The sequence below is a fragment of the Trichechus manatus genome, unplaced genomic scaffold, assembly GCF_000243295.1.
Source record: "Trichechus manatus latirostris isolate Lorelei unplaced genomic scaffold, TriManLat1.0 scaffold00016, whole genome shotgun sequence".
NCBI classification, from domain to species: domain Eukaryota; kingdom Metazoa; phylum Chordata; class Mammalia; order Sirenia; family Trichechidae; genus Trichechus; species Trichechus manatus.
In genome coordinates this window covers 23,507,225-23,522,635 of record NW_004443952.1, presented here as the reverse complement: position 1 = coordinate 23,522,635, position 15,411 = coordinate 23,507,225, and the positions used below count along the sequence as shown (strand labels likewise).

Sequence of the window (15,411 nt, the reverse complement as noted above, 5' to 3'; positions counted from 1 at the left end):
CCTGGAAATTACCTCGCCCTTGGCAGTGACTGGCAGGTGCAGGAGTGTGGGGCCCAACTCCCTGATCTCAGGACAGGAAACCCTCAGGCTCAGGCATAAACCTGTAATCTACACTCTGGAGCACCTCATGGGATCAGGCCGAAGCTACCCTCAGCGGGACTTGGCCTGAAATACTTCCTGGCTTAGCTTCTTCCTCTTCTCTCTCCTGCTGCCTGCTCTCTTGCTGTTTTTCCTGGGCCTGTTCCAAGCACTGGGAGTCTGGAGAAGAACAACGCAGGATCCCCCCTCAGGAGGGATGCCCAGGCTAAGGGCGAGACAGATGATAAACGGCCTACTTTAATGTAATGCAGTAAAGGTGGAGATCTGGGGTGAAAGGAGGGGTGACCTGACCTGTTTCTGAGTGGAGACCAGTGGTGATGGAGTGTGAGGCTGGGGGTGACTGTCAAGCTTCTGGGTCCCACTATGGCGGTCCCCTGGGCCACCCAGTGGGTGTTAGTCTGGAGAAGATGAAACATTAGGTCAGTGGTTCTCAGAGTGATCCCTGATCCAGCAGGATCATCAGCACTCGGACGCTTGTTAGAAAAACAAATTCTCCCATCTCACCCCAGACCTACTGAATCAGAAACCCTGGGGGTGGGGCCCAGCAGTCCGGTCTTCACACACCCTCCAGGTGACTCTGATGCATGCTAGAGTTTGAAAACAACTGCATGAGATGATGAATATCTATTGGCTTAAGGGTTTGATAATCAGTATTTGGAATCTGCAGTTTGTAGCAAGCAATCAAGTGTTATTGATTAGCCCAAATGGATTCTGGAGTTTGTTTTATTTCACTATCTACTGCTTGATTTATTTGTCCAACTATTATTGACTTCTAGTCCCATAACATAACTCTCCCCCTGGACCCAGGAGTTGCTGGGTGGTGCAAACGGTCAATGCTCTAGGCTGCTAACTAAAAGGTTGGAAGTTCGAGTCCACCCAGCAGCACCTCAGAAGAAAGGCCTGGCAATCTGCTTCCAAAAAATTAACCACTGAAAACCCTATGGAGCACAGTTCTGCTCTGACACATGAGTGGCAACTGGTCTTCCCTGGGCCCAAACATAAGTAGATTTTGAGCACCTGAAATGTAGCTGGGGCAGAGCCCTTATGCTTTATCAGTTTTCCCACTTGTGAAATGAGCTAGGGGGAGTTGGAGTACATCAGCACTAATGTTCTTGGCTCAGGAGACTGTTCTGAGACGGCTTACGTGCTAGTCATGCCCTGTGACTGGGTAGGGGTGGAGTCTGGAGCAGGGGGTGGGGCCCAGAGCAAAGGAAGGAGGGAAGGCAAGGAACACATCCAGGAGCTTGGGGAGCCCCCGAAAGGCAGCTCTGCCACAAGCTGCATGCTAGAAAAGTACAGAAGAGGCAGAACTTATTCTCTTGGGGGAAGGAGGTGCTTGAGTTTCCCATGATCTCCATCAACCCACACAAAGCCTCCCCAAATAAACACATAACTCAACTAAGATAAAATACAGCTTCTAGACAATTGGTACACCATGCCTCACTCCTTGAATACAGTGCTGCCCCTAAACTCCTGCTATAGAGACTCTGGCATTGTCAGCATTGAGGGATCCCGGGCAACTCCTGGGAAGAGGTGAAGTAGCAGGTAGGCCTGGAGAGGTGAGCAAGCGTCTCCGGGCACAGGGAGCATCTGGAGCAAAGGCCTGGAGGCCTGAGCAGGTAGCCACAAGTGGGGCACAGTGAAAGACCACTGAGGCTGGCACCTGGGTCCCTGAAAAGGGTTGGAAAAGGCTGAAGACAGAGCAGAGAGCAAGGACCACAAATGCCAGGATAGAACATTTTAAATTTATCCTCTAAGCCAGCTTTTTGTCCTACATTCCTTAGCAGTCAAATCCTTATAAAAACTGAAATCTTACATCAATCTCTTATGTCTAAACTAGGTGACAATGGCTAACAGTTATTGATTACTTTCTATGTGCCTTACATGCATTGATTCTTTAAGGCTTCATAATAGGGCAGGCGTATTGCTATAACTGTTTTACATTTGGTTGGAGGCAGAGGTGGGCTTTGAACTCAGAGATTTCAGTGTCAGAGCTCTCCAAACTCAAGCTTTGTTTGAAGTGAGGCTGGGGGCTAGCACTGGACTTGCTCAGACTACCCTCCCCCCCTATAGTGGGCCACAAGACTCCTTCATGTGACATGATGGCTCTAGGGAGAAGGGGTTGAAATTGCTGTTCTGATCTGCCCAGAATTTTGAAGGAGGAAACTTAGTCACAGTGGGAGGGTCTCTCTTTGTGGTGGGAGAGCCACAGGGGTCCCACTGAGGGAAGAGGGATGAACCAGGCATGGACAGTAGACAGAGCTGGGCAGAGATGTGAAGTGATGGCCTCTTTACAACTCCAGCACTGCTGGGGGTCAGGGGACCCTGCTTCCCAGCCAACCCTGCCGCTGACTCACTCTGTGGCCCAGAACAACCCCCTGCCCCTCCTGATTGTACAATGACAGGGTTCAGCTAGGTCAGCCATTTCCAACCATTTCAGCAGCAATATTCAAACACATTTGTGAGTGGAAGTCCGTTACATAAAACTGACAATCTAGTGACTTGATTATAAATTTACATTTCCGTTCAAATTTATAAGCGCTACTTATTATAAAGTCAGCCAATGACAATCATGACGCTATTTCAAGAACCCAAATAATCTGAAATTGGACATTATGAATCACAGTCGCAATCCCTCAGCAGCATCAACATCCAACTTATTCCTGTATTTTGATTTGGTTTCACTGTGTCATGAAAATCCTGATTCACCCCCAAAAACTAGTTGCAAATGGTAACAGATTTTCAAAACACTTTACCTTACAATTTCAGAACACTCTTCAGTTAAACTGATCCAGGAACTTCAAGAGGAATAATAGGCCATTATTTTTGTTCATTTGTTTGTTTCAAGGTTGAATTATTAATAATAGCTAGGCCCTGCTCGCATTTCTTAAACAGTGATTACTAAATTTGGAGGAAGATGATGAGTAGGTTTCTTGGTTTAAATATTCATGGTTGGGCAGAAAGATGCTTTTCACATGTAGCTTGAAGGAGGTTCAGGATCATCATTTAAGAAAATTGCCACCTTGGTGCCCATTTTTGACAGCTCTTCACTCAAATGTTCTCAACAGTCAGAGTTATCTTGTTTTGCATGCTAAGTCCATGCTTTAGGACTCAAATTTATCCTGAACACTTCATGGAGAATTGTAAGCTGGGTAACAGTGTGACCCTACATTACCAAACAGAATCGATTTGACTTAACAAAAGTCAGACAAGAAATCCTTAAACTTCTTTGTGCAATCAGAGGTTTTTACGATGCAACGGTATCAAGACTTGTGGCATTTTTACCTACCCCTTGTTCCTGCCCAGCTCTGTGCTATGTCCCAGCAGGCTTCTAGCTGGGCCAGACATTTAATTGAGCCACAGCACTTGAGTCACCGAGGAGCGGGCCCACAGGGACAAGGTGACATGTCCGGACCGAATTACAGCGGGGACCGGTGCACAAGAACAGCCCTCCCAAGCAATGCAGCGTTTGCTCAGAACCCACCTGGTGGCAGGCTCAAGGACGGCTGGAGAGGTCTGAGTGGAACTGGGAGAGTGCGCATGCTGTGGGCTCCCGTGGGCTAAAACTGGGGAGCATGCACAGGCTTTTTCTTTCAAGATGTAAAATAATTTAAGATATACTGGAGCCCTGGTGGTGCAGTGGTTAAGAGCTGTGTCTGCTAACCAAAACGTTGACAGTTCAAACCCACCAGCTGCTCCTTGGAAACCCTGTGGGGCAGTTCTACCCTGTTCTATAGGGTCCTATGAGTCAGAACCGACTCTACGGCACCTAACAGCAACGGTTAGACGGTGCTTGGCCTTCCTTGGACCCTGAGGGCTCCAAAAACGCCAGTTTGGAAACCACAGGCCTTAGCGATCTCCCAGGGCCTGACATGGAGGACCAGCGAGCCTTCGCCCAACACCAGGATGTTGGTGATTAAGTCTATTTGTCCTCCCATCCCCCACCCCGGATGTTTCCAGGAGTGGAAAACCCAAGTCCTCCTGGTCGTCCCACCCCCCAGCCTGTGGGATTCCCTTCTAGGAAAGTCATTACTGCCTCTCTTGGTCGTCTGCCAGCTCTAAAGTGTCTTTTTAATTGCATCTTATTTGGCCTCATCTCATTAAATCCTTAATTTAAACCGGAGCGATCCCTCCAGCTCTCGCTGCCTAATGACAAAGGCGCCCGCACCGCCCTTCCCCCTCCAGCCGCTCCCTAGTCGGGCCGCTCTAATTTCCAGATGGTCTCTCTGGGAGGCTTCTGACAAGTGGCTGTCGTCCTCGCCACGCTGAGTGCAGAGCCCAGCCAAGAGCGCTTCCCGGGAGCGGTAATTACTGGTAAAGACTCAACCCTCCACCTCACTGGCGCCTCGGCTCACAGTCCCCAAGCTCCTGCATTGACAGCATCGAATTCCGGTGGTGCAGGAATGGGAGCAGAGCTAGCAGAAGACACTGAGATTAAGCAATAACAAACATATGATGATAACGGGAGCCACCGCCAAGCACAGGATATCATGCTTTAGACACATGATCTCACTGAACTCATGCTGCAAGTGAGGAAATTCAGGATGGAAGATGCAGTGGTGGGAGGGCCTTAGAATATAAAAACACATCGTCCAGCCTCAGCAGCAGGGTCTTCCTCTCACCTCCCCAGCCAACCACATCTCCTACCAGGCTCACCCTTGGCAACTCCTCACAGCCACCTAGCTGTCTCGGTGCCCCTCAAACATGCTCGCACACTCCTGCCCCAGGGCCTTTGCACTTGCTATCCCCTCTGCCTGGAATGCTCTTCCCCAACATGTTTATCTGGCTCACTTCTTCTTTCCATCAGATCTCACCTGAAATCTTCTCTCTTCAGAGGGACCTTCCTTAACTTCCTCCATCATTCCTTCTTCACTTTCTATCCCCTTACCCTCTTTTATTTTTGTTTTGTTTATTATTGCTGGTAGTACTTATCACTGGAACCCTGGTGGCACAGTGGTTAAGAGTTTAGCTGCTAACCAAAAGGCTGGCAGTTCAAATCCACCAGCCACTCCTTGGAAACCCTATGGGCAGTTCTGCTCTGTCCTATAGGGTTGCTAGCTCTTATTAAATTATACGTTATCTCTTTATTGTCTGTGTCCCCTTTTAAAAATGAAGCACTATAAGGACAGAGCTTTTTCTGTCCTCTTCACTGCTCTATGTCTAATACCTAGAACAATGTCTGGCACATACTAGGTCTTCAGTTCACATTTGTTGCTTGAATCCATTGTGGCAATGTGGACTGTAACCATTTCACATTCCTCCTGCACTTCCTTGTCTCCAATGATTGCCAGCATTGAGCTCTCTCCTAACTGTCTCTGAATCAATTCCACCAAGGAGAGGCTAGCCAGAACCCTTCCCTGGGGACAAGACTTCAGCCTAGAGGCCCTGAGGCATGCTGCGTTGATGTGAACCTTGGGAAGCTGGTTGCTATAGAAACATCTATTGCCTCCTAGATTCCTGCCATGGAGTGGGCTTCCCATGCTGCACTAGGCACTCTGCACTGCTAGGATCTGGGAGGGAGGCATCAGGGCTGAATGAGAATAATTGGGCATCTAATTCAAATTGTCCATCCTGTGGGCAAGTCCCCTCACCCATCTGAGCCCCAGTTTCCCCATATGTAAACTGGGGTTCATCACACATACTTTGCAGGGCTGTGGGGAGGATTCAGTGAAATGATGTATAAAAAGAACTGGGTCCAGTAGCTCTTCATCAAATGCCAGCTCTATTCACAGTCTTATAAAACTTCAAGAAAACTGGAGCCTGCTTTTATAAGATTCAGCCTTTCACATCCAAGAACTGTGAAGGATCTGAGATTTTGCCCTAATTACATGCTAACAAGTTAGCCTGCCAGTTTCACAGATACTAGCAGAAGACACGAGACTCCTAGGTCAGAGACAAAGGACTTTATTGCTCATGGTCTAGCAAGCAGCATGAGCTTCACATTCACCCCCCAAGTCCCACCGGGGTAATGCAGAGCAGCCTGGGGGATGCCGCACATGGGTATATGTCAAAACTGAGGGACCCCAAGTTTCAAAAACCCAAAACTGTTATAAGCAAACTTATCTTTCCTCAGAGAAAGACATTATCTTTATTATACCGGACAGCAAACAAACCTGCCCTCCACTCTGGAGGGCAGCATGAAGGGAGGTTAGATTCAGGGTACAGGAACACCCTTGAAAATGATGCCAAGGCATTTCCACTTTAGCCTGCAGTTAACGACTGACCACGGAAGGGCGGGTACATAGATTCTAGTTACTCTTCTTACTACTGAAGTAAAACATCCTATTAGAGAAAATTTATAAAAGATCAATTAGAAAAAACAAACAAAAAAAACCCCAGAATACTAATCACCCCTAATTCTTCCACCCAGAGAAAACTACTGTTAACACTTAGTGAATTTTTTTCTAGTCATTTTCATATGGGCACCCAGTCACCCAACCCAGAATCCTGGGAGTGTCTGGCTTCTCCTTTCCTTCGCACCCTGTATCTTCTTTCAAAAGCATATATGTGAAAGACAAATCATATTACTTTATTTTCTAAAAAGTCAGATTCACAGCCTCCACCTCCGCCCCTTGCTGGGATGGTAGGGTATTCAGGGTCAGCCATTTAGGAGTGTGAGGGGAGCACCTGCCCTCCCTAGATCTACAAGATACAGGAAAAAGAGGAGACTGGCTCCTAGTCCTTGGTCTGTCCTGGACATCCCTAGTTACCCCTCCTCACCTGCAGGTGGCCGCTGCCAGCAGCCCTGTGGCCTCTGTGCCACCTGTGGTGCCAGGAACATTTCTGCTGGGCTTGGATGCTGTGAAGAGAGAGTCTGGCCCCTTGGGGACACACAGCCACTCTCCTGTGAAGACGGCCTCCTCCCCCGGCATGGCTTCTCACAGGCCCTGGAGGCCTACCCCCGACTGTTGTGGGGAGTTGCATCTCTTTCAGTTTCACCCCTCAAGCAGCTCAGGTTTTTGGAAAACAAAAGCTAAGAAGGAATTGGTGCCTATAAGCAACCCTCCTGAGTCAAGGGAGAGCAAGACCTGGTTCCTTCTTGGAGCCAGGAGGGAAAACACAGAAGAAATACAGACAAACATCTGAAAACATTATTTGCCAGACACACACATGTATGCTTTTTAAAAAGTGAAGCACGAAGGCCTGTGCCTCATTAAGTGGCAGGGCAGAGTGAGCTGCCTGCCTGCCTTCCTAGGGCAGATTCGCACTCAGAAAATCTGTCATCCCCTCCATCCTCCCCCAACTGGAAGGAGCAGGGCTTCCCCACCCAACCCCATCCCCAGGCTGATGAAGAGGCAGGTAATGAGGCTCTGGGCAGCAGACTCCTTTCACACTTATTCCTGATAATTGGTCACCATTTTCAGAAACAGGTGGGTCCTGATGAGGTAATTGACAGGGGGCAGGGCGGTCACCCAGAGACTGGAAGGGTGTTAATTGCTCTCCCCCCTCCCCCACCTCCATCCCTACTAGGGAGGGAGCTCTCCGGATAAGGGGGATCCAGGGGAGGTCCCAAGAACGCAGAGCCTTGGAGGCTTTCCTCTGATTCTGTAAAGAGGGCAAGGTGGACGGGCCACTATTCAGGAACTCCTTCAAGGTGTCCTGGCTAGTAAATGGTAGAGCTGGGACTTAGAGAACAGGCTGTGAGACTCCAGAGCCCGTGGCTTGACCACTTCTTGTTGAGTGGACCTGATTAAAGAGAGGACTCCAGCTCAGGCGGCCCCTGCAGTCCTTTCCAACTGAGCTCTGGCAAGTCCACCAGCCTGGGGAACTGGAGCCCAGGTTAGGGGCCAGGTCCCTACCCCCCATGGAGTTCCCCTCAGGAAATGTGTGCTTAGTCAGGTTGTTCTCTTTAAATAACACTCCCAACCCAACATATTTTATTCATTGGAAAATTACTTCCGTCCAATATTTTATCAGCTTGACCCACCGGGTAATTGGAAACAGGTGGACTTTCCCATGACAATGATGGGTCCTGGAGAGTATTAATTAACCTCCCCATAGAGGATGGTGAGCCTCAGTCTGCAGCATGTGGAAATGCCTCTGGAGGCCCAGGCAGTCTTCCAGCAGCCAGAGGCCCTGAGCGCTGGCGTTCTACTCTGCAGGGAGAACACCAGCTTTGTCTGGAGAGGGACACTGCCTCAGTCACTGTGAGGATAGCAGTATGCATGCACACACTCACTGTGCCCCTGAGACTATGGCTATCCTGAAGACAGAGACTTAGAGAACAGATCCTTTCAACCAGTGCCCGTGGAGTTGTCTAAGCCTTCTCCTTTCCTTCATACTCTGTACCCAATCAATCTCCAGGTCCTGGGCACCATGCCTCCTGCTTCTGATAATTCTGCCGCCTGTCAATGTCTTAGTTCAAGTCTCATCATCTCTCACCAGGATCTCCACAGCAGCCTCCTTGCTGGTGTTCCTGACCACAGTTTGCCCCAGTGACACAAACAGTTTGAGCTCAACGACTGACTTCATCTCACATACTTTGGACATACTATTAGGAGGGATCAGTTCACGAAGAAGAACATCATGCTTGGTAAGGTAGAGGGTCAGCGAAAAAGAGGCAGACTCTCAATGAGATGAACTGACACAGTGGCTGCAACAATGGGCTCCAGCATAATGACTGTGAGGGTGGCACAGGACTGGGTAGTGTTTCATTCCTTTGTACACAGGGTCACTATGAGTTGGAACTGACACGATGGCATCTAACAACAACTAACCTAAAGGTTGGCAGTTTGAACCCACCCAGCAGGCCATGGAAGAAAGGCCTGGCAGCCTATTTCTGTGAATATTACAAGCAAGAAAACCCTATGGAGTATTACCCCTCTGTAATACATGAGGTCGCCATGAATTGGAATAGACTCGAGGGCAATGGGTTCTTCGGTTTAGTATCAATCTTCCACCTTGTTACCACAATAATCTTTATGAAATTCAAACCCTCTGTGGTTGCCCATCACCAAAGCATGGCGTTCAAGGCCTCTGCCTCTCTCTCCTCCCTCAACCTCTTATTTCCAGTCCTGATGTTCTCCCTCTTGAACCTCCGGGCCTCTGCTCCTATTGTTCCTGTTGCGTGGCACGTTCTTCCCCTTCTCCAGAGCCCAAATCTCACTCACACTTCAAGGGCCACTTCTAATGGTACCTTCAGGCCTCCCCAGGAAGAGTGACTCCCTCTGTTCATTTCAGCTTTGGAAATTTTGTATCATATTACAGTTGATTGTTCATGTGTCTGTGAGTCCTTGAAGGGTAAGGGTTGGAGCTGGTCCTTTCTTTAGCTCCCAGTACAAGATCTGCCACAGAGACGATGCTTAGTGAACATTGGATGACTGACTGAATGAATGAGTAAGTGAATGAGACGCTTCCTTCCTCTGGCACCAGCAGGCCCACTCTAGACATCAGGCCTTTGAGGCTTCATGGGCTGAAGCTATGTGGAATTGATTTTATTTCACAGCCAGAAAGCATGACTTCCCATATTTTTAATCCTACCACCCTATCCCGCCATGTCTAAAAACATTATTTCTGTTGCTTCAAGAACAGCCCCCCAGGGTTACCAAGAACACTTAGCCTTCCTGCCTCAGCTCACTCTAGTAACCCTCATGTCCGTTAACAAGGACATTAGGGTCAGAGACTTGTGGAACATCAGGACTGTGGAAACTTTACAAATTGATCCATCTCACCTCCTCATTTACAGATGGGGAGACTGAGGCTGAGGGAGGGAAGGGAGCCCAGTGGTCAAACTGTGGCACTGCAGGATCAGGACAAGAACCCAGGCCAGAGCTCTTTCACCTGCCTCTCCCGAAGACGCTGGTATCTACATCCCCATTTTACAGATGAAGAAACTGAGGCACAGAGAAGTTAAATCACTTGCCCAAGTTCAGCTACCTAGTGGTGCTGATTTGAACTGGTCATAGTTTCAGAGTCTTTCCTTTAAATCTCTGCACTATACTAACAGATGGGGAACCTGAGGCCCAGAGAAGGGCTAGAGAGTGGTGGCTGAAGAGGAAGAGGTTATGGCTAAAGTTCAAATTCAGAGCCCTCCAAACCCCCAAAGTGAGGAGTGCCGTAACTGAAAGCTGGCCTTGGGAGTTTGCCTTCTTCAATTAGGCCGTTTGCTTTTCTGAATCCAGAGAATAATTTAACTAATGGCACTGGTTTTCTGACACTATCGATCGGCCGAGATTAAATATGTTTGTCACAGTCAAGTGAACTAAGCACTTTATTGTATTTCAAATACTAATTTCATCAGATAGATGTTGGGGCTGACCCGGGGGAGTTGTGGGGAGATGTGCGCGTGCACAGACCAGGGCTGAGAGGGAGGGCGACAGCACGATCAATGGAGCTGGTCTACCTAGAGGTGTCTGGAGTCTCAGGCTCTCTGATGCCTGCAGCCACGCTGCTCAGACAAGAGGAATCTGCATTTCACCGGCCTCCTCCGTCACCGTTCCAGGCCTTCCTGAAATCTCTCTTCCCGGGTGAGGCAATTTCTCAAGCATTATTGGAAAATGGTAGATGTTCCCAAATAGCTATCCTAAATCATCCCCTAGCCACTAATCCCACAGCTGCTCTGACACTACCGGCTGCAAATGCTGCCTCTCAAAGCCATTAGCCATTCCAGGAACCACCGATTCACAGCAAAACCTGAAAATGAATTCATCTGTCTTTCAGGTTTGGAAAGGCTTTGCCATTTCCATAGCTCAGCATGTTGGCCAAGGAGACCCAGTGCTTATTAAATCACCTCCTGGCCCTGGTACAATCGAGCAAACTCCCTCCTTAGGGGAGAGAGTGGGCATATACGCACATGCACAAGCACACGGGTCCACGTGTGTCCCCACAAATGCACACACATACAACACGTACCCACATACCACACATGCATGTAGACGTGCACACACAGGCGTGTACACATGCAATGCACAAACCACCATGTACGCTCATGCTCACATTCACACATACACTCGTGTGCATATGCTCAGGGCTCACACGCGCACACACATATACACAAGATCGGAAATTTCCTGAACATATGAAATTGGTTTGCCCCCCTGCACACAGAGACACCTGAAGTGGCATGATCAAGTGACTCTGGAGACCCAGCCAATTTCTCTAACTGTGGACACAGGCCTACCAATATTTCTTTCCTTATGTGGGCATATTTAATCACTCCAAATACAGGCTATCGGCAGTAGCCCCTGCAGCTGAAAAAGTTAAGTATCTTTCTTCCACCCTTAGGTTTCTGAATCTCAACCCTTTGGTGATTAGACTAGGGAAGGGAATGGTTTCCAACTTAGCTTCAGGAGTAACCCGCCACAATCCTTTTGAGCACTCATTTAAATGGGAAATACGTATTCAGGAACAATAAGAAGGGTCCTTTAGGAAGGAATCCTTGGGTGGCGCAAATGGTTAGCACGCTGTACTGCTAACCGAAAAGTTGGTGGTTCGAGTCCACTCAGAGGCACCCTGGAAGAAAAGCCTAGCAATTCACTTCTAAAAAAGCAGCCACTGAAAACCCTATGGAGCATAGTTCTACTCTGACAACATGGGGTCACCACGAGTTGGAATTGACTTGACAGCAACTGTTACTGGTTCCAGAGGAAAACACATTCTTCTGTACAAAAGAGCCACTGAGAACCGCCCTCAGAGCCCCACAGGCTGTCTGAACGGACTGTCTTAACCAGAGATCAGGTTCTTTTATATGGACTGATGCCTCACATCTGTACTGCTTTCAAGCCTACTATCTCCCAGCAACTCTGGAAGCAGGTAGGGCTTGGAATTTACCATCCCTAATTTATAGCTGGAAACCCTGGTGGCGTAGTGGTTAAGAGTTACAGCTGTTAACCAAAAGGTCAGCAGTTTGAATCCACCAGGCACTCCTTAGAAACCCTATGGGGCAGTTCTACTCTGTCCTATAGGGTCTGTATGAGCTGGAGTCGACTCGACGGCAATGGTTTTTTTTTTAATTTTATAGATGAGGAGCTCTGGTGGCGCAGTGATTTAAGAGCTCAGTTTATAGATGGAGAAGCCCTCGTGGCACAATGGCTGAGCACTCGGCTGCTAACAGAAAGATCAGCTCTGCAGGAGAAAAGACCTGGAGATCTGCTCCCATAAAGATTACAGCGTAGAAAACCCTATGAGGAACTTCTACTCTGTCATACAGAGTCACTGTGAGTCAGAATCAACTTGATGGCACACCACAACAACATTTTACAGATGAGAAAACCGAGGCCCAGAGAGGAAGAGACTCGCTAACGGGCATCCAGACAGTCGGTGCAGAATTGGAATTGGAACTTGGATTTCCTGACTCCAAGACCAGGGCGCCAGTCCTTCGCAAATCTCTGGCCAAACCTTACCCAAGCTTTCAGAGCTTTGCAAAGTCCTCACTGTATCATTTCCTGTTCTTTTTTCAGTCTTCAAATTCATTGCTGGATTTCCTGACTGCAGTTCTGGCCTGGAGCAGAAGTCCACAAATACTCGTCCACATGGGCTGTTTTTCCAGGGAGTTTAAGGCCTGGTATCAAGAAAAAGGTGCCACGTGTGGCTGGGTTGAGTGGATCTAGACCTTTGTCCTTCTCAGGCTACTTCTATTTTTAGAAGCGTATTTTAATGACTTATGAATCTGTGAGATCTGCAGCTTTGCTGAGGAGTTTGCTCAAGCTCCAGAAGACACATCCATCCCTAGGAGTCCTACTGGGTTAAATAAGACAGAAGAAAACTAGCAGCATCTCCCAGGGGAACACTGGAAGTCAGAGCAGCAACAAACAGATTTGCTGAACATTTCCAATCTTTGAGCATCATTAAAACCCGGAGAGCTGTGGGTTGAGTGTGTAACCTGGCCTTTTAGTCTCTTTTCATGCTAGGTAACTCCAGATGTTTTACCTCCTGAAAAGATCTGTTTTTCTACATGATGGAGTGCCCAATTTGCAAAAAATGTCCTGGTATCCGCCCCAAGCCAGCAAAACATCGGCAGCACGCCAACTTCGAATGCATTTGTTAAAACCCAGACCTAAGAAATGTTCCACACATGGGTCTTGAGGCCTGATGGATTTGAAATCAGAGGGCCTGAGCTCTAGCCTCAGCTCTGCTTCAACTTGTCGAGTGAGTGGCCAGAGTTCCCACAGAACATCAGGGCAGAGCCGGTGTTGAACACCCAGCCACATGCCCTTTGAGCAAAGAAGAAGCAAATCGAACAAGATCAACAAGCACATATGAATACCGGCTGAGAACGGGGAGAAAGTTTAAGCATGTGTGCAGTAATCATATCTAAAATATCTCCTGGTTGAGGTGTCAGAGGAAGAAAATATTCCCTTTCCATTGTCTTGTTCTCTAGGCAAACTTCTGGGAGGTGCCAGTCCGTGGGGTACCCACAGTCCTACAGGGAGGGTCTAAGGGCACAGGACAACCAGAAGGGCCCTCAGGCATACCGGCATTAATGTGTTAGAATGGTCAGCCCTTCTGGCAGGATCACTGCCAAGTCCCCGTCTCTGATGTTGGCTACTGGTCCTCTCTGTCATTTCTACTGGTGACAGCACTTCCAAAATCTCTGCCCCTCCCCTCCCCATTCTCCAAACGTCTCATCCCTCTGTGGCTGCTTTCTCTTTGCTGGTGCCTATTCTTCGACCAGTTTCTTGAAGTTTGCTTGGTGTTCTCCAGGGCCCTCTACTTTTCTAGCCTGTCTGTCTATCTTTCTTTCCTTCCTCCCACTCCTCACCCCCATGGCTCCTATCACCCCCATGTATGTGCAGAGGACTCTCTAGAGCTCTAGACGTGTACATCCACTTCCGTACGTAACTTCTCCACCCTTCTCCCCACAGGAATTTTTCCTACATGATAAGTCCGGAAGCAAGCAGTATCTGGCATTGACTCAGCAGCTCAAGGATGTCAGAGCTGAGGTCTCTGTGGGTCTCTTGGCCTTTTCCTATGGTTGCATAAAGGCGGCTGTTGCACCAGCCATCTCATCTGCATTCTTGACAAAAAAGAAGACATGCTGAGGGGCAAAAGGGTTTCAGTGGCTAAGAAGCCTCTTTGAAAGAGTCTTCCAAGAAGCTGCACCCAATGACTTCCCCTTACATCTCCTTGGGCATGCCTATCTGAAGGGGGTCAGTGTGTCCTATCTGGATATATCTTTATTGACCATGCTGCCATCCCCATTGTGGGAACAATAAGGGACAGGAAGAGACCTCTCCCCAGACTCCTCAATTCCTGTCCTTCTCGGTCCTTCGGATGGATTCCTACCCACACCCAGAGTGGTCTTTCTAACATGAGACTCTGATCCTAAACCCTCATCAACACCTTCATCAGTTGTCTGCCCCATCCTGAATGCCCCTAGGTAAGACTCACTGGACTATAGGGTAAACCTTTCAGCTTGGCATTCAAGGCCCTGGAAAATTAGCAGAATCTCCAGGAACTGAATGGTTTGTTTCCTTGTTGCAATGTTCCTGCTGGATTTCATAGAAGTGCAGCCATTCCTGAGGGGGAAGGGTGGATTCTATCTGAGGATTTAAGAAACAAACACATTAGCTCTGGCCTGCCCAGATAATGAATAGAGGAGAAGGTTATCTATCTAGCTGATTTATATTTTTATGGTTTTTTCCACAGACCAAAGTGGGAGCATCTCTATATCTCCCGCCCTCCACATTTGCTGCGGCAAGGAAATCACATTTTTCATGAACCATGGGAATTACCGAACGGTAGTGGTTTTATTTGTTAAGGAAGAAACTTGGCCATTTCTTCTAGCAGAGGCTGAACCCTGCAGTTACGCATAACTTCTTATCCGGAGAAGTTGGAGAATAAATCAGGGTCAGGGCTCAGTGTGGCAGCCACAGTCTGGTAGGACCCAGGGGCTTGGGGGTAATAGGGTCTCCTGGCAGGGAGGAACTGCCAGCCGGGCGGGGAAGAGGTGGGGAGGTGGAGGCTTTGAAAAAAGAATGGGAGAGAATTTTGCCACTTTATAAAATCGATGTCAGTGGGTGAATCATAAACCATCCTGGGAACGTGACAGCTAGTAAAGTCTTCTTGATAGGTGAGTTTGGGGGTGCTTCTTAATCTAAGAGCTGTGGATAAGTTTTAGGGGGCCCATGATCCCCTGAAATTGTGTGTAATTTTTTCTGTGCATATGTGTATTTCCTGGGGCTTCAGTTCATAGCTTTCATCAGTTCAGAAAGGTTAAGAACTACTGTTGGGGTTGACCCGCTCATCCTACAGAGGAGAAAACTGTGGGGTCCTGGGAGAGAGAAAGGGCCAGTTGAGTTTTCTGAGTGAGAAGGTGGCAGAACTGGTAGTAGGAGTTAGGAGATCCTGTCAGGTCCTGGCTCTGTGACCTTG

At 48.4% G+C, this 15,411-nt stretch overlaps 1 pseudogene; it reads right to left on the bottom strand.

The window, feature by feature from the left end:
* LOC111819702 (mRNA turnover protein 4 homolog) overlaps positions 1-6,971 on the bottom strand; it is a 94,123-nt pseudogene extending 87,152 nt beyond the window's left edge.
* Positions 6,972-15,411: the final 8,440 nt, after the last annotated feature.